This window comes from Rhinolophus sinicus, chromosome 1 (assembly GCF_057876585.1).
Source record: "Rhinolophus sinicus isolate RSI-liver-muscle chromosome 1, RSI-T2T, whole genome shotgun sequence".
NCBI classification, from domain to species: Eukaryota; Metazoa; Chordata; class Mammalia; order Chiroptera; family Rhinolophidae; genus Rhinolophus; species Rhinolophus sinicus.
The window spans coordinates 174,181,334-174,200,647 of record NC_142501.1 but is presented as its reverse complement, the minus strand read 5'-3'; the positions used below and the strand labels follow the sequence as shown (position 1 = coordinate 174,200,647).

At 38.2% G+C, this 19,314-nt stretch overlaps 1 protein-coding gene and 1 non-coding gene across 3 annotated transcripts in view; both read right to left on the bottom strand.

The window, feature by feature from the left end:
• Positions 1–19,314, bottom strand: part of GRID2 (glutamate ionotropic receptor delta type subunit 2) — a 1,331,224-nt gene that overhangs the window by 13,787 nt on the left and 1,298,123 nt on the right. The gene's annotated exons all lie outside the window — the stretch shown is intronic.
• On the bottom strand, positions 12,161–12,321 carry LOC141570287 (U1 spliceosomal RNA). The gene has a single exon (XR_012494292.1). It is a non-coding gene; the product is annotated as a U1 spliceosomal RNA (small nuclear RNA).

Below are 19,314 nucleotides of genomic sequence, written 5' to 3'. Positions count from 1 at the left end.
CAATAATGTTGCCATTTATTTGACTGATGATTAAAATAAGATTTCCTTAGTGTCTCACTGAAAATTATTACAGCCAGGTTTATAGAAACCTCTTGAGAAAACAGACTCCTATGAATTTTTTCAAATATTTTTCTGTTGAAACAAAAGCAAAACATAGCAATTAGATTAGAAATTGGTTGACTGAATTCAATTAGATTTTAAATTAAGCTTTTTTTTCCATAAAGAGTAAATGAGTATACTTGAGATACCACTTCTACTCAAATCATGCTGACTGGTTACTTTTATTGATTAAATGTATCACATAACCACATAGTCTTTATTTGACTACTGGAACTGTGAAGTGATCCAATTATTCAAAATTTTAGTATTAGCTAGCTTCCAAAAACTTTATTTTAAAAATAAATAATTGCCTGGCTCAATTTAATACTTTCTGTTCTTTTGTGTCTATTCTCTCCTCCACTCCAAATATGTCTATGTGGATGTAATCTAAATGTTTTTTTGGAAAGAGCAGTGGGCTGGTTTCTGTACAGTTTCCCCATGAGCTCATGACTAAATTTAACGACTTTAGGGATCAGCTATTCCAAACCTCTCATTTTACAAAGCAGGCATTCTTGGAGACTTTACATGCCTTTTATCACTCAGCTCTAGTAGGTCTTCAACAAACACGTGTTGACTAAAGGAATCGATGTGGACCCACAAACATAATACCATCGTATTTAAGACATTGCATTGCCAAGACTTATCATAATGAAATTTCATAACCTTTGCTTCTTAGCTACAACACCACCGTGACTTAGGAATCATTAATAGAGTCTATCAATAGTAGAAACTTTAACAAGTGAGATAACTGAGACTGAGGATCACCAAACAGTTTACCGGAGATCAGACAGCTAAGCAGTGGAAGAGCTGAGCTTTGAACTCTTGCTTTCAGACTTCTGAATCTTGGTGAGTCATCACTGCACAACGCCTGTAATCTGCTTCTCCCCCACCCCCCCACACACACACGCACACACACGCACCTGTCTTCACTTTGTGATAAAAGGCAGGAAGTGGTGTTGTCGTTGTAAGCCCAACACGCTTGGATATTAAATAGCACTTAATAAAAGATTGCCACATGAGTAAACCCAGGACTCTGGTTAAGCGGCCCAACTCTCTTTCTTCTGCACCACTTCCATTCTGAGGGTGGGAGGGAGCATCTCAGACAGTAGAAGAAGACTGGAACCTCTAAGGTATAGATATGCTTCAAACCATTTAAACTGCCAAAACTTAAACTATGTTGTCGATAATTTACTAAGAGCATTTCTCCTTCCTAAACGTGGCTTAATGAGGACAGAATTTGTTAGTTTCCTGATGCACCTGATACATAAGTACTCAACATGTGCACAATGCTTAGTCTAAAAGCTCACATGTGATTTAAAGTTGACTCTGGGAATTTAATCACAGTCATTGGTGAGGTTCTCCTCTATTTCCCCCACACGAACCCTCCAACAGAGTTTGTGCCAAGGCCCTGGGTCCTTAAACACAGCCACTGTGTTCAGAAGGTTTCTGGGGTCATGGGTCCACACTGGTTTTCTAATGAGACACTCTTGTCACAGGCTGAGGGGAAGGTCCCTTTGACGTCCAAAGGCTTTGCTCCTTCTCTTCATGTTTTGGAAGTAAGATTATGTGGAGAGACTGCAGTGCCATGTTTCAGAGCTTCCTCTGGGGGTTCCCTTTCACTGATAGCTCTCTCTCCTCAACCCATGGACCCCTTCCCTCCTTTTTATATTTTGGGGGAAATTTTTGTCTTTCTTCCTTCTTAATGCTCTCAGAGTAACTCTCTGGCATCTCTGCCTCTGCAGAACTCCTAACAGTATCTCTCTGATAACTTTAAATTTGTACCAATGGTAGGAAAAGCACCTGCCAGCTGTTTTCCACTTTGCAAAATATCCCAGACAAAGAACCATAAAGGAACTCTTCCCTTGTAGTAGGGAAGGAGAGAAAACTGAAGAAAGCAGAACATAAATTCGTATTTCAAAAATATCCTGCCCCAAATGCTTTTTGAATTTATGCATGCATAGTTTTTATACAGTCAACACCATGATGAAATTATAATTGTTAGTCTGTAAGGAACTTTCTTTGCATCTTTCCACGGGCAAACCTCCTCAGCACCTCCTATCAAACAGCTCTTGAGCCATTTCTCTGCAGGGCCTCCAGGAAAGGCAGGTTGCAGCTCAAAACACGTCACAAGTTCTCTGTCCTAGAGGAACTAAATTTGAGCTTCTAGAAAAACGAGTTCTATTTAAAAATAGGCATTAGAAGTAGCAATTTTTTTGTTATGAAAATCAGTATGTATTTTGACATGTAAGTGGAATTGCAACAATATAATATTATTAATAATTACTATGTTCATAATTATTAATAATACATTGAATATGAAGAACAACACAATGCTCTTTTGAGATGCATTCCCGTGAAGTCTCCTTCTTTGCCCTACAAGTCTCAGATCACATATTACTGCTCCTGGGAGGTCTGCTCTGACCCTCTGTCTGGACAGGCTCCTCCTCCGTTCCCTGTCTCCTACTTTATGTCCGTCACAACCTCTCACTACCTGTAATTAGCCATGTGGTAGGCAGAATTCTTAGGTGGCCCTTGAAATTCCCACGTGCTGGTGTTTGAGTTCTATATAATCCTTTCCCCTTGAATGTAGGCAGGACCTGTGAATATGATGAGATACCACTCCTATGATTAGGTTGCTAATCAGTTACGTTTGATGTCAGATAATTTAGTTGGACCTGACTGAATCAGGTGAGCCCTTAAAAGGGACTAGGACCTTCCAGAAGTCAGAGAGATTCGAAGCCTAAAACAGCCAAGTGTAAAGAAGCTGTGGGGAGGTGTTAGCAGTCCTGACCAATAAATAGCCAGTGTGGGGACAGCCAGGAGTGCAGTTTCCAGGCTCTGGCCCTCAACTGGAAAGGTGCTCACTCGGGTAGTAAAAGGCCATCAACTGTGATTGGATCAGCTGTGGCTAGTTGGCCGTCAGCTGTAACCAGTGAGCCATTGGCCACTAATATAACTGCCGTGGCTATGCTAGCAGCAAATGGGGGCTAGCAAGAAGATGGTGGCTGAGCTAGCAAGTGCGGATTGCAGTTAACATGGTGGATTGCAGCTAGCAAGTGAGGTTGGTTGGCTGAGAGAAGTGGACAGCAGGTTGTGGATAGTGTGGCTCCTGCTTCCTGTGTCTCCAACCCAGCCGCTACTGAGACTGTAATGGTATGACCCCCCTACCTATGGCTCCGTGTGTGTTCCTTTTTGGCCTCACCGTGTCCTGCGTTCTTATGTGCGGAGTGTGATCAGAGACCCTGTATGACACCCTGCATGACAGCCAGCAAGAGAACAGGGGTCTCAGAACTACAACTGCAAGGAACTGAAGTCAAGAAGAAGCCTATACATACTCTCTTAGTTATAAGAATGTTAATAAAAATAAAAATATTATACTAAGGAAATATAATAATTTTAATTTTTTAAAAATTATACCAAACACTGAAAGTAAATTTGAAATGTTATATTATTATGGATTTATTGATACTTATTTAAATAAGTACCAAAGTTTAAGTTTAAATGGTAGGGGCAAAAAAAAAAAAAAAAAAATGGTAGGAAATGTACGCTTTTGGCTTTCAATTTATCTTTTCTGTCTCTTGTAATTTTTCACATATGGAAATTTGTCATTAAAGTGTAAATTAAGTAATTGTATATGATTCCTTTTGATAGTATTATATGTATTATACACACACACAAAATCTTTTCCTTCATGATGCTTCCATAAATCATTTAGCCTTATTATGGTTTCCCCAAAGCATTTTTCTTAAGACATTTTACTTGTTTTTGAATTTTTCCTTCTGTTGCAGACATGCAAATATATACCAAGATAATAGTGTATTATAAGAAATGTTATTAGTTTTATGATACTGTTCAAACTATCTAGGACTAAATATATCAGAACTATTTATGATTCTGTTCATTATGTTCTTAATATCTGTACCTCTGTACTAAAAATATCTTCTTATATGAAAAATGTTACTGATATTTTGAACTCAATATGGAACTCAGTTATCAATTCTGATTTACTGGGCCGTCAGAGTTTGTTTTCTAAGGTAAATAGAGTATAATAATAATAATTTTATGGGAGTATTTAAATATGGTGAATTGGGGAATGTGAAAATTGTTAGTGGTTCCCATCCTCTCACAAGCTTCTCATCCTTTAGCTTGCTCCTGAGTCTTCCATTCTCAAAGAATGTCCTAGTATAACAACAGATGCCAGGAACTGTAAGGCAAGGAGGGGGGTGGGGAGAAAAACAAGACACTGGCCAGGCACGATGTGAATTTTGAGGGCATGTGGCCATGTTATTTAATTTGAGCTACATTATGCAAAACAAAACAAAAATTATCTGCAAGTTTGCAAGCCTGCTGAAAATGCAACATGAGGAAGAAACTAACCGAGTTAGCTCACAGCAGACTTAAGACATGTTCGCTGAGTAGCTTTGAAGAAAGCAAGCTGCACGACCCCCATCCTCAAGCATAAATAAACTCCAAACAGACTCATTTGCCATGAAAGATGAAATGTAGAGGTGCCCTGGCGCCTGGGTCTCTGCCTCTCCATGGCTTCTTTCCCCAAGTCGTTCTGGTGGGTTTTTGTGTCCCAAAGTTGTCCCTATGCAAACAACAGGTTGAATATTGTAGGTGTGGGTTATTAAAGTGTCCCTGGGACAATGGCAGTCTGTGTCCCATTTGTAACGCTTGGATTAATCTTTGGAAAGTGCACACAAAATGTGACATGATGTTGGCTTCCAACATTATTCAGTCTGCATAGCAGCAAATCCTGCCCTGTCTCCCTGGAAATAAAACTCCACAGACGTATCACTGCCATCTAAAAAGGAACCTATCATTTATGCTTGGGATTAGGGACTGATAGAATTTCTGCTAGGAGCTTGATTTTATAGTTTGGAAAAGCATTTACGATGGAAACAAATTATATTCTGTCATCTTATTCACAGTCTCCCTAAAGAAAATCTGCAATCAGGTAAATCATATCTTTTTTGGGAGGGCTGCAAATGAGAAAAAAAAGTCTTTATCTTTTAAAAAGAATTCCACATTATTTAGGATGATAACCCAGAAATGGCCCCTGACAAAAGTCATGATTCTTGGCACACCCCATCTTCTAACCTCAGTCTCCATTTTTTATTTTAAAAGCTAGAGAGAAGAGGCCAAGACGTGAAAACTTGATGAGGAAAGCATGCCGAGAAGAGAAAGTGTTCATCGTATTTCATCTTTTATCCTACATCCTTGCAGTTTTTGAAGCCTCCATGTTCAGCTTCATCTCAGTGCTCATTAGAAAAAATATTTCTGAATTATGTGTCTTGTTCATAGAAGTACTACATAGCATTGTGGAACTTTGGAAGATGTTCTCTCAAATTATTTATTTTTAAGTACATCTCACTATTATAATTTTAGAAGACAATTAAAAGTAGGATAATCGAAACAGAAAAGGCGTGTTAAATTACAGACAACTATCAATGATGATTTCAATTCCCATCGAAGCAAATTGGAAAATAATCTTTCTTACTTATTACCAACTCCACATGTAGGATTTTTGGAAGTTGCCTAACAAAATGGAATTAGGCAAAAAAAATAAAATAAATAAATAAATAAATAAATAAATAAATAAATAAATAAATAAATAAATAAATAAAGGGTCAGGGCATAGTTCTAGAACAATGGCTTTTAAAGTATGTTATAGATCAATCTTTATCTTCATTATTAGAATCTAATTACTCCAAGCGTAATTTTTCCCCCTTTGTCTCCTAGGGAAGTAAGGCATCATCAAAGCAGGTTAGGAATGGCTTCCCTCAAATTCTGTGGTATAGACACTTTCTTATACAACAGTTACTTGAATACATCAGTTGATTACAATGTTGATGAAAAAAAAATTGATTCCTGGCTGGCGCCACTGTCTAGCTTTTGCTTGTTCTCCCCATGTCTGTGGGGGTTTTCTTCGGTGACCTTGGTTTCTTCCCACATCCCAAAGATGTGCATGTGAGGTGAATGGCACATCTAGATTGTCCCAGTCTGAGCCAGTGTGGGTGTGGGTGTGAGTGGCCCTGTGATAGAAGGGCGTCCTGTCCAGGGTGGGCCTGCCTTGTACCCAGAACTACCGGGAGAGACTCCGGCCACCTGTGACCCTGAAGTGTATTCAATGGGTTGGAACATAATTATTTTACTAGTTTCTATTCATCTTTATTAAATGTATGTCTGGGGCCAGAGTCCCAGAGAGCAGTTTCCAGAATCGGCCTCATGTGGAAAGGTGCTGGCTCAGTTATTAGATGGTCATCAGCTGTAATCAGATGGCCATCCGCTGTGACTAGTTGGCCATCAGCTGCTACCGGTTAGCCATTAGCCACTAATATAACTGCTGTGGCTACACTAGGGGGCTGGCAAAGAAGCGGATGGTGGGTTGCGCATCATGTGGAGCCTGCTCCCTGTGTCTCCAACCCAGCTGCCATCGACAGTAAAGTGGTATGAACCCCCTATCCATGGCTTCGCTGGTGTTCATTTTTGGCCTCACTACATCCTGTGTTCCTGTGTGGGGAGCGGGAGCTGAGACCCTGTATTACAGTATGTAGAGCTCACATTTATTTCAACATGTTTAATATTAGGAGTGCTTTGGGTCTCTATTTAGAACGTTGGTGATATTTTGGGGCCAAAATTATACCATAGGAACATATCTCTTGTTTATATCAAGTAGTCTGTGGGAAAACTGGTTTTGTTATGACATTTCACTTAAAGTTACAGTTTCCAAGAACCTATCGATGATGTTAAGTGAGGACTTACTGACTACTTTTGTATGTGGACCCATCAAAACACCAAAGTAAGTTGAATGCTGTCTTTAGTCTAGAACAGTCATCCACTTTCATCATTTATTTCCTTTAAATAAATAAACTTCATAAATTTTAAGCTATAAAGTAAATTTATGTTTAAAATACTGCTTTGATGGACATACTACGAATCAATATAAAATTTTATTTGGAAAGAACATAGTTTCCATTGGGAAAAAATAGGTTAAAACAGTAATTACAGAGGACTGCAGCTTAATTGCATATACCTCGCTTCACAATGTACCTAGAAGAGATGGGTAAATCTATGAAATCTGAAGTTCGCTGCTTTGAAGGGCCTCACTGGAGTGGTAGACGTGGCTGTGTACAGGAACAGGTGGTCCCTTCAGCTGCGGCACTCGTAAACTGTCATACATTTTCTCCCCTTCCCTTGCTTAATCATCAAGGTACTATGGTTATGCTGAGGCTGCTTCCTGGGCCACAAGCTCCTTTGTATATAGACTACAATTTCTGACTGCCTTTTACTGATGTGTCTTCCTTCTTGGGCTTCTTTTGTCACCTGCAACATGTCTACTTGGACGTGGAGTTCCAATGTTTGCATAGTTTTATGTTGTCCCGATGTTCACTTTTATTCAGAATGAAAGGTGGAATGAAAGGGATGTGGTAAGGTTACTGTGGGGACAGAGTCCCAGAGAGCAGTTTCCAGGCTCTTGGTCTCACGTGGAAAGGTGCTGGCTCGGTTATTAGATGGCCATCAGCTGTAATCAGATGGTCATCCAGTGTGGCTGGGTGGCCATCAGCTATTACCGGTTAGCTATTAGTCACTAATATAACTGCCGTGGCTACACTAGCAAGCGCAGATTGCAGTTAGCAAGGGGTTGTTTGTTGGTTGGCAGAGAAGTGCACGGCGGATTGTGGCTAGCAAGTGGGGTTAGCAAGAGTGGATGGCGGATTGCAATTCGCGTGGATCCTACTTCCTGTGCCTCACCTGGCCGCCAGTGAGACTGGGGTGCAGGAAGACCCCCTGTTGGGGTACTGGCAGATGTTTGCTTTTGTGTCTCTACCAGCTGCCAGTGAGAATATCGTGGTATGAACCCCCTATTCATGGCTCTGTTGGTGTTCCTTTTTGGCCTCACCATATCCTGCGTACTTGTGTGGGGAGTGGGAGCTGAGACCCTGCATGACAGTTACCGACCGTGAATCTTCTTCTGGGTGGGCCAAAGGTAAAAGGATACCGATAGCAGTGAAGATGGGGAAGAAAATGGCCCAATTAATAATTTTGCATCAGCTAACTCAGTTTTCATCTTTGGAGTGTAAGTCAGATGAAACCCTGACTTCTAAGAAGGTGTTTTAACAATATCAACAGAATATGTAAGAGGGTCAGTTCTGGATAATTAGAGGCAGGAATGTGTATGCATCACCAAACTAACCTCATAACATCACTTTCAGGATGAACAAACATACTCATAAAGAGCTGAAAGGGTTAGGAGAGAATTGGGATTAAAATTGAATTTACTTTCAGAGGTCAAACTGATGGTTGCTGGACTGGAGGGGCATAGGAGAACTGAATGAAAAGGTGAAGGAATTAAGAAGTAAAAATTGGTAGTTACAAAATAGTCAAAGGGATGTAAAGTACAGCATAGGGAATATAGTCACTAATATTTTAATAACTTCGTATGGTGTCAGGTGGGTACTAGACTAATCTGGGGATCACTTCATAAATTATATAAATATCTCACCACTATGTTGTACACCTGCAACTAATGTTAAATAATACTTAAGGTCAACTGTAACTGAAAATAAAATGAATAAATAAAATTAAGTTTGGATGAGAAAAGCCGTTTTTTTTTTTCCCTTGAGGATTGGTAAGTGGCTTGGAGTTAGGAGGTGAAAGACTTTATATATAAAATATGCATATCTTGAAATACTATGGACAAAATATACCCGTTTCTTTTTATTTTTATATTGATGAGCTAAGAAAAAGCAACGACACAAAATACTACCACTTTCTATCTTTCAGAAAGTACACTGTAAGTCACCTATATTTATAGGTTTTTAGATACATCTTTGTAAACAGAGTAAACATTAAAATAACCCCAAGGACTAAATAACGCCAGTAAAGGGCTTACCTACCAGTAAAGAGAAAACTAAAGTACGTTTAAAATAATTTCTGTTTCAAAAGATAGCTTGAGACTTCACAAAACGCCATAGTTTAGAGACTGAGAATTTAAAGAGAAATCTTGACAAATGATACCACAGCGCCGCCACCTGGCTTTGTAAAAGACAGCAGGGAGTCACAACAGAGAGGGGAAGTTAATGTTTTCTTCCCTTGCCTAAAGAGACAGACTCTATCTCATTTTCTGTTTCTATTTTAATTTGAAAAATGAATACATTTCTAGTGAATAAAACCTTAAGAAAATGAAAATCTCTTGAATATTAGCATTCCTTTTTTTTTCCTTTTTTGGACAGAAAATACTTTTTTTTCTAGCATTAAAAGACTGATTTTAGTATTAGTTTGGCAGATTTTCTATAAACAGGCTTGCCTCACTGCTTTTCAACTTGCCTTTGGATATGATCTTTTAAAAATATTGTTGAAACTTCCTTGAGTTCTTAAAGCTCTAGAGATATTTAAGATAAAATATATTCTAATGCATAATCAGAAGAACCATTTTGACTCTGAAGACATGGTGAGATGATTTTATTGCAGATTTACAAGTTTTTTTTCTTCAGAATAAATTTATAGCTCTAACTTTGTTTTAAAATATTTTTTAACTTTGTATTGCAAATTTTCACAAGATTGTACAAAATTGCTAAGTATTAGAGTGGTTAATGCATGTATTTTCATTTGTACATCTCTTTCAATAAAGACCTTAAAGAATTGGCTTGAAAGATAAAATGTTAGCTTTTTACCATATTTTGTACTCTTGCATCTACCTTTTATTAATTCTTGCATTATATTTAGCAGAACTTTGTATAGGATAACACTGTAACACTATGTATTTTGAACCTATTGTGAATGAGGAACTGTTCTAAGTGTTTTGCATTTAATGCTAAAACATGAATCCTTTCAGCAATACCATGAAGAATGTCCTATTACTATTTCCATTTTATGGACGAGGAAAATTAAACAGAGACATTCAATAATTTGTTTAGGGTAACATGGCTGACAAATGACAAACTTGAGCCCTGGCTTTTAGACTCCACGTTCTTGATAATGACACAAAAATCTATTTTAAAAAGATACCAATATTCTAAAAATATTTAACATTTTATGCTCTTTCACCTTACTGTATTTTTGCTTTGTACAAAAATATATTTAATGTAAAAATAATCGATTTTGAAAGTTTTAATAAAATATTTTAACAATATTCAAAGTGAGCTAGCCTAAAAACCAAGCATTATGTATATACCTTTCTTTTCTCCCTTAGGAATAATACACCATGTGTTCAAAATAAGTGACTTGTAAATGAGCTCTGGAAATGAACTTTTTGTAAGCTAAGGACTGTTTTAGTTTTACCTTATTTTCTATCTTGAATTCTAGTAAATCACATTAGATAACTAAATTATTCATGCTCATTTTATTGTAGTGTATTCTAAGGAGTACTTAGGGGAAAGTTGCTGTTTATATTTTGGTTATATACAGAGAAACTCTTCAGGTTTTTTGATACCTGCTAAAATGTTCAGAATTTTCTAAAATTCTCCTGAGTTGACATAGAAGTTTTATGTAACAATAAGCCTCCACAACTACTCTCAAACTGATCTTATGTGAATTCTTTTTTCAAATATAGTACACTATGTCCCATATTATTTTAATGGGAATTGAAAAATATAGGGCCATGTAGAGTATTTTACTGTAATTTCAATCAATATTTTATGAAGAAAAATTGGAAAAATGTGACAATAAAAATATCATATAAATGTACTTTTTTGGTGTTCTGTGATGGATTGGATAATTGATTTTGATCAAGGTTGTGTTGGGGGCATTGTCTACGTTACCTTTTGGTATGACAGATAAGAGAAAACATTAGCTCAATATCAGACTAACTATTCTATGAAGTGAAGAACTAACTGGAACATTAGCATTTATTTATTAGAAACCTATTTATCAATTGGTGTGGATCTTGGACATTATCTTCAGTACTTCTAAGTATTTTTACATATAGCTATGATATTAATATTTTTACTTATTTCCTATTAAATTTCATAGTAGCTGTAATGCCGGGACTGAGCTCCCGCTCCGGCAGGTGAATACAGGATATGGTGAGGCCGAAAAGGAACACCAACGGAGCCACAGGTAGGGGGTTCAAACCACTATATTCTTGATGGCGGTGGCGGCTGGTCGAGACACAGGAAGTAGGATTCACACCATCTGCAATCCATGCTTGCTAGCATGGCCATGGCAGTTATATACAAAACAATAGCGGCTAATGGCCAACTGGTTACAACTGATGGCCATCTAATAATTGAGTCAGCACCTTTCCATGTGAGGCCGAGAGCTTGGAAACTACTGTCTGGGACTCCGTCCCTACAGTAGCTAATTTAGATGAAATTTTAAAATGTAAACATTTAGAATAACAACTGAAAATCAGTTATATGGTTATTTACTGAAAATCTGAATTATGAAAAAAGTTCAGGTCATCTACCTAGCATTTGTATTTGTTGAATTCAGTATTGCTATTATCCACTTGTTTTAGCTATTACTTTGCACGTAGGATGGATATGAGAAGAAAAAGATTATGGAGAAAAAAGGTTATTTCTTTGTTCCCCAAGGACACAGATGAAGATTAATAAAGAGATGATTTGTTCTTCCATCTTGTGGGTGATTAGTTTAATTCAGGACTCTTTGAGGGATACGTCTATTTCTATCCAGAACCACCACAAGAGGGCAGAGATGCTGATCACTTTTCAACAGGAGAACCATAAGAAAAATTTTTGTTTCTTTTGTGTATATGGTATACTTTATATAAGCACACTGATATTGATTTAAGTAATGCAGTAAAAATTTTCCTTATAAGGATATTTTTGACAGAATTAAGTTGTGATATTGTTATTCTATCTGATAGGAAGCCACTACATTAATTATTTTTGAATATCCCTTAGATAATACAATCTGGCTACTCAAAAATTTCATTTCCCATTAAATAATGTTCCATCTTTTTATCCTGAGACTTGTTCAATTCTGAATGTTTGACTAAACCCAGGTTTTACATTTAATGTCCTCTTGCATATATCCACCCACCTGGTTATTTTGCTTTCATTTCAAATATGATATTTCCTTTTTTTTTTTCCCAGCGGAGAGAGTGAATGCAGTCCCCCACTACCACAAATTATGCAGTCGAGTTTCCCACATTTGGGGAAATCGCAGGGTCAGCACATCCGGAGTGCAATGGATAAGCCTCGCCCTGGGAAAACCACATTCGTGATCATGGTATCTCCCCTGCCAGGTAAGTATCAAATATGAAATTTCTAAAACCAAATATTGTCTTTTACTCCATGTACAAAATATTCTCCCTGAGTCTGCTGTTCCTCCAGATATCCAACCTCAAATCTCTGTCATGATGTCTGTCTTCCTTTACTTTCTGCAGCTAAGCCACAATTAGTAAATACGTGTGTGTTTCCAACTTCCACTTGACTTCATAATAGACCTTGTTAATCTTATGACATTCAGTCATTCAAACAATAAAAGTTCAATGACTCCCCACCCCCATATGCCAGACGGTGTTTTAGGCACTAAAGAAAGAGCAATGAATATATAGTGAAAACCCCAGCCCCTGAATTGCTTACATTATAGTGGATGGAGAAAGACAATAACATGTAAGTAAAGAGAAAACAACAAGTAAGGATGTAAGAAGGTGATCTGTGCTATGAACAAGAATGGAGCCATGTAAGGGGAAATGGGACATGTTAGGAGAAGGCATCATAACCTTAAATAGGACACTTTGGGTAGGCAGCACGGACCCTAGATTTTGACTTCATAATTTCTTTTAATGCTTTAGACAGAAGCTTCTTTATCATCCTTGATCTAAGCAATTACCAAATTCGGTTGATTTTTTTTTCCAGAAAATTAATGTGTTTTTCTTTTTAATTGTTTTTTTTTGTCTTGGTTAACCTGTTATTTGTTTAGATTATTACAAAGCTCCCTAACTTGACTCTGAGTGTCTATAGCAGTCCAGTCAAATGCTTATCAATACTGCTTCAGTGTGGCCACAAGACAAGCCAATGGAATATGGTGGACGTGATGAGTACTATTTCTAGATCTGGTGCAGTAAAACTCCTACAATCCTCCAGGTTCTCGTCCTACCTAGCCTGCCAGCTGCATGCAGACTATCCCTCAAAAGACTCCAAAGTTGTGGGATGTAAGAGAGCCACTAGGTAGAAGGAAACTGGGTCCTGAATTACCACATGGAAGACAGCTTTCTGCCTGTCTTTGAGAATTACATGAGTGCAAAATAATCTATTTTGTTAAGTCACTGAGATATACTGGGGCTGGAGGACATTTTTTTTTTTTTTTTTTACAGTAGATAGCATTATGTACCCTAATTAATATGGTCTCCCTCTATATTTCATATACCACTAGGATAACCCATTAAAATTAACTTTTTTTAGTACCACATTGAATGGTCACTCAGCTGTTTATTCATACTTATGTAAAATCTACAATTATGGTGTCTTTCCATGGCTACACAGAAGCTGCTGAAAATGGTTGAAAAAATTACAACTGTACAGACCAGGCCACGATAAGGTCATGGAGTCCAGCCTCAGCCTCGCCGTCAAAGCTGCCAGTCCAACTGTGTTGCTCTAGTCAGCTCTCCCATTTTTCATTCCTCTAAAATCTCTGATGCTTACTCTCACCAGTGATTTGTTTCCTCCGTCTTGTAGAAAATAGAATCCAACAGAGCTCTCACTAAACATCCTGCTATTGAACCTAGAAATCTACTTGCATCCACACTCACCCTTTCATTCATCCGTGCAGTTACAATAAATGTGTCCCTTCTATTGAAGACTAATTGTGTCTTGGATCCCATTCCCTTTGACCTTTGGAATACCCCACTTGCTACTGTACTTCAACTTTGACCTCACTACTGGTTCCTTCCAATAGGAAAGACCTTCCATTGAAATGTGCTCAAGTCTCTACTATCTTGGAAACAAACACCATCCTTGGATCCTATTTTCTCTTCGAGGTACAGCTCCTTTTTCCTCCTCTCTTTCATCACCGTATTCCTTGGACAAGCAGTATAAATGCCCTTCCACTTATTCTTCCACCAACTACAATCTGGCTTCAGTCTCCACCATTCTCTTGAGCACTGTTCTTGCAACACTATTCTGAGGACCATCACGCTGCTAATTCTAATGGGGACTTTCCTTCTTTGAGTGTCACTTGACAATATTGATCACTCTCTATTGAAATACTCTCTTCCCTTGACTTCTGAGAATCCCTGCTCCTGTAGTATTTTGGTCATTCTCTTTTAGCTAGCTCCTCTATCCTTTAATCAAATGTTGGTCTTCCTCAGGGTTCTATGCCCAGACTTTATTTTCTGCTAAATAGAATCACTTATTTTTTGGGTGATTTTACTACCTCTCATAATTTCACTTACACTAAATACTTCCAAAAATAACTTCACGCCCAGACCCAGACCCTGTTTTCACCACAGCTCTCTCTAGAATATTTCCGTTTCTTTCTTCCTCCGCTGCTACTATCAAAGACTGGTCTATTTTCTCAGATCTTGTCCCACTCCAAAACTTTCCCCTAGGGCAGTTCGAGTGATTCTTTAAAATAAGAATACAATCAGATCACTCTTCCATTCTAAATTCAATGGTTTCCTAGTGATGCCAGGAACTTTATTCTTTAAAAATATAAATCCTTTAAAGTGGTTTATGAGGCATTTCAAGGTCGACTCCCTACCTCTTCATTTTATCCTTTTGCTATTATCCTTTTCTTTTAAGTTCCAGCTTGAGTTGACTTCTTTCAGTCCCTGGAATAAATTTTGCTCTCTGGCTTCAGGTCTTTGCATATGCTGGTCACCTAGTCTGAAGAACCCCTATTTCTTTTGCCTGGCTGACTCTCAATTATCCTTCAGGTCTAGTTTGGAATCCTATCTAGGGAGCTTTTCCCGTCTTTGTTCTAGAGTGCAAATCACCTTGCATTTCCATTACTATAGCATTTATCACAATTTATTGTTGTTGCCTGTAAAATTGTCTGTCTTCCCCAGTAGACTGTAAACACCATCATATTTCTAATATTCACAGCTGTTCAGAAATGGAATAGATTGTAAGAGGGACGAGACTTGAACATTAGGTAGGTGTTTAGATTTGATTTTTATGGTTTTGTCGTGTTATGTCCTTACTGCTCTTCACGGGCCATATGTTGCAGCCAAATTATTCGATTGTTCTCAAACATACTCGGCATTTTCCTCCTCTGTGACTTGGATCGTATCTTTCCCTTTGTCTAAAATAATGATTTTCCCTATCTATATCTGTAGAAATTATATTCCTTTTTAAACCCAGTCTCCAAACTGTCTTCTTCAGAGACATTTTATTACCCTGGTGAGAAAAGATCTTGTATTTCTCCGAATTCTCAAAACACTCTGGACTATTTTTAAGTACTTATCTTATATCCTATATCATTTAAATTGCTGTATTTCAATAAAAGGACATCTAGAAGAGTATCATCTCTCCCGTCTCTGAATTCCTATTATGTTGTATCACTTTTATGGAACACATCATACTTTGCCTTATGTTATAGTTATGCATATACACGACATCTCTGCCATAATAGCTTTGAGAGTCTTGCCTGTCTGTGTGTACCGCGATGCCTAGCATCTTGTTTCATATAGCTATAATGGGCTCTCAGAATATAAGTGCTGAATGCATCAGTGAACCAGTTCTTCCTTATCTTCTGTGTGTCTCCATAAGACCCCTTCTTTCAAGCCAAATAGCTTTATTCCTGGTCCTCTATTTGTCAATTACATTTTCCCATTTCCTCTTTGCACATTGCTTTTATAGTCTACATTCATATCTCCGATCGTCAAAACCCTACATTCTTGGCTCAGACGTTGCTTCTCTGTGAAGGCTGCCTTAGTACTCCCTGCCAGAAGAATCTTGGCTAAGGTGCTCAGTCATTAGTTATCGGGCCATAGAAATATCACGGAAAAAATGAAATTATGGAGTGACCTGACCTGAGAAGTAATTTAGTAAGATTATTTAGTAAGATGTATAGGAAGGATGTGATGTGAGAAAGACTGAAGCTTGGGAGACCTATTGCAGGGTTTCCAGGCAGAAGCTAACATGGGCTTAAACTTGTCTATGAACACTAGGGATGGAAAAACGCAGGTGAGGTAGTAGAGCATTATGTAAGTGGACTCAATAGGGGTTTGTTTTAATAATGTTTCATTAGAGGGACTGTAAGAAAGAGGAAGACTGGAAAGGTTACTGACACTATTAGCAGAGATAAAGAATGCAGGAGGATGAGCCGGTTTGTTGGTCTTTGGGCAGCCAGTTTCTGTTGTAGACTCTCATCTGGCAGGGTATTTCTTGGAATCTGTCTGTGTTCTATAAACTATCACAATGCACACCTAATCTATATTTACCTTTTATGAATATTTTGTCCACCATTTGTAGTTTTTGTATATATACTCAGCTAGTGAGGACCAGTTGATTTTTATGCACCCCTGTAGTGCATGTACAAAGCAATGAGGGACTGTAAAAGGGCCCTTTACTTCCCATCGTTTTTTATCTCAGCAGCAGCCTGTTGTAGAAAAGGCATGGATTTGAGTTAGATAGATGTACGTATGAATTCTGTTTTCGTCACTTGCTAATTGTATGACCCTGGCCCAATTATTTAATTTTCCATAGTCGTATGTTTTGTTTTTTAAATTGTTCAGTTAGTATCAGTAATAGCAAACTTACAGAGATATTATGAGAATCAAGCAAAACATGTATATAGCACCTAATGCTGTGCCTGACACATGGTCGGCATACCCTCCCTCCCCAGGATCACTACATTTAGGAGAACATAAACACTGGTTTGCAAAGACAGGAATTAAAGCAGAAATTGGCAACCTATTTCTTCATATGAAAATGGACTACACTTCCCTACCTTTGAAATAACTCTAGCTAAGGATACATGTCATGTGCAGTTCAGAAACATGTGCCTCTGCAGACTACCTTGAAATTCTTACATTGTATGTATATTCAATACAACACATGTACACAATTTGTGTGCTATTCTCCTTTATAGGAAAGAAAAATTAGTTGTGTGTGTGACTTTGTGACTCATAGTTTATATTTTTAAAGTGAGATTGTGGGGCAAGTGTAAATTACACAGAATTATATTCTCAAACAATTTGAAAAGTAGGTTTACCTTTATGAATTCTAAATTCATAAAGGCACATACTACCTATTTCTTTTCTTATATTTAGTATATGACATTCTTTTCCCCCTTAGAATTGAGAAATCATTTTTGACCTCTTAAAAATGAATCACTATTATGACCTCTGTTTTGGGGGATAGTTAAAGCCAGAAGACAATATCCAGTACGAAATCCAAATAGCCTTTATGATGGCACCTGCTTCATAAAGCTTATCTCTTCAACTGACATTAAGAGATCAAAGCAGAGCTGCTCTGACTGAAGCGCAGTGGGCCTCATCTCGTCTAGCAGCACCCCCCTAGATCCTGAGAGAAACCCCTAGGAAGTTGGGGAGCACAGTTTAAAAATCCTGGACGCTAGTTCATCCCTCAGGTCCTCTCCACCTGTTAAGAATCCATCATCCAGGCTCCTAATAAAGGAAGATAAATAAATAGTTCTCAATTCTATAATTTATCCTCTTTAAACCCCCCAACTTAAAGAAAAATGAAGATTAACTAGATATTTTTCTGGCTTTAGTGCTTTCTGGTAGATTTTTTTCCCCACTTTTCTAGTATCTGAACTTGAAAAATCAGTCATATTTGACTTTTTATTTTTGTATTCTACATTCCATTAATCTGCAAGTTCTCTCGATTCTTCCTTCAAAATTTATCTAACATCTGTATCTTCTTTTGTCTTTTGGGCTACCACAGAGGTTCAGCTCATACCTGAACGATGGCACAAGCCTTTTAATTGGCCTTTTCTCCATTCCCTTCTATGAATTACTACCAGGTTCATCTTTTAAACAACCACTTTAAGAGCATGTTTCTCCTTTGGTCAAAATCTTCAGCATCTCCTCACTATGCACGATGGAGGTCTCCGTACAGTCTATGCTTGTGAGCCTCTGAGCATCAGCCCAGCTCCAATCTCTCTCTGACAGTCCAAGCAACAGCTAAAGTTCAAATGGAGGTGAGGCCAGCAGCTAGCAACACCATGCCACTCTCTCAAAACACTCAGGTAGCAAATAGGGGCAGCTGGATGGCTCAGTTGGTTAGAACACGGGCTCTTAGCAACAGGGTCGCCGGCTCGATTCCCACATGGGCCAGTGAGCTGTGCCTTCCACAACTAGATTGAAGGATAACAACTTGACTTGGAGTTGATGGGCCCTGGCCACCTTGTTTAAAAGAGTGAATCCCTACTCTCACTCGGGCTTTCCTTCTCCTCTTCAGTTTTCTCTGCAGCACTTACCAACCAATAGACTATATACTTCATATGTTTATCCTGCTTATTGTCTATGTTCTCCAGTTGATTGTAAACATCATGAAGGCAGGGATTTCTGCCTTGTTTACTGGTGTATCTGCAGTACCTAGAATACTGTCTTGCACATAGTAGGACCTCAGTGAACATATATTGAATACATAAATACATGACTGAGTGAATGAAGAGGATACAGTGTAATCTCTTGAGCCCAGCCCCCATCATCACACCCGAGCGTTATTTCCTGCTATTTTCTGACATGAGACCCATATCCCACACATCGTGGGCTACTGTTCCTCTGAACAATCTTACCCACCCTTGTGCCTTTGTGGCACTGTACCTGCTGCTTGGAAGCCCTTTTGTTTTTTGACCTCTCCATAGTCTCAGTGATTAGGCTAAAATTCCACTTATTCCATGAAACCATCCCAAGAATGAGGCCACCTCATTCTTCTCTTCTCATAGAATATTTTCTCTATAGCACTAATTTGGCAAATATATTCTGCATCATGATATAATTTATATTCTTCTGATGTTATTTAAACCATGGATTTTTATTTAACTTTTCAAATGTTTATATTTTGTTTCTCCAACTTTGGAAGCTCTCTGAGGAAAGGCCAGGTGTAAACGAAGAGAATTGCTCAGGGCAGAATTCCATCCCAGGGGATCCCCGCACCACCCTGAGAGAGAGGGGGTCAATATCTCAGTATTGGAACCAATTTGGGTCCAGAAGTGTACCTTGGCATACCAATTAGGGAAATCTCTGCCCTAGGGTGCCATGCTCATAGTAGGTGCTCAGACAGTGTTAGCTGATGGACTGATTGATCTTGTGTGATTGTTTTGCCCCTA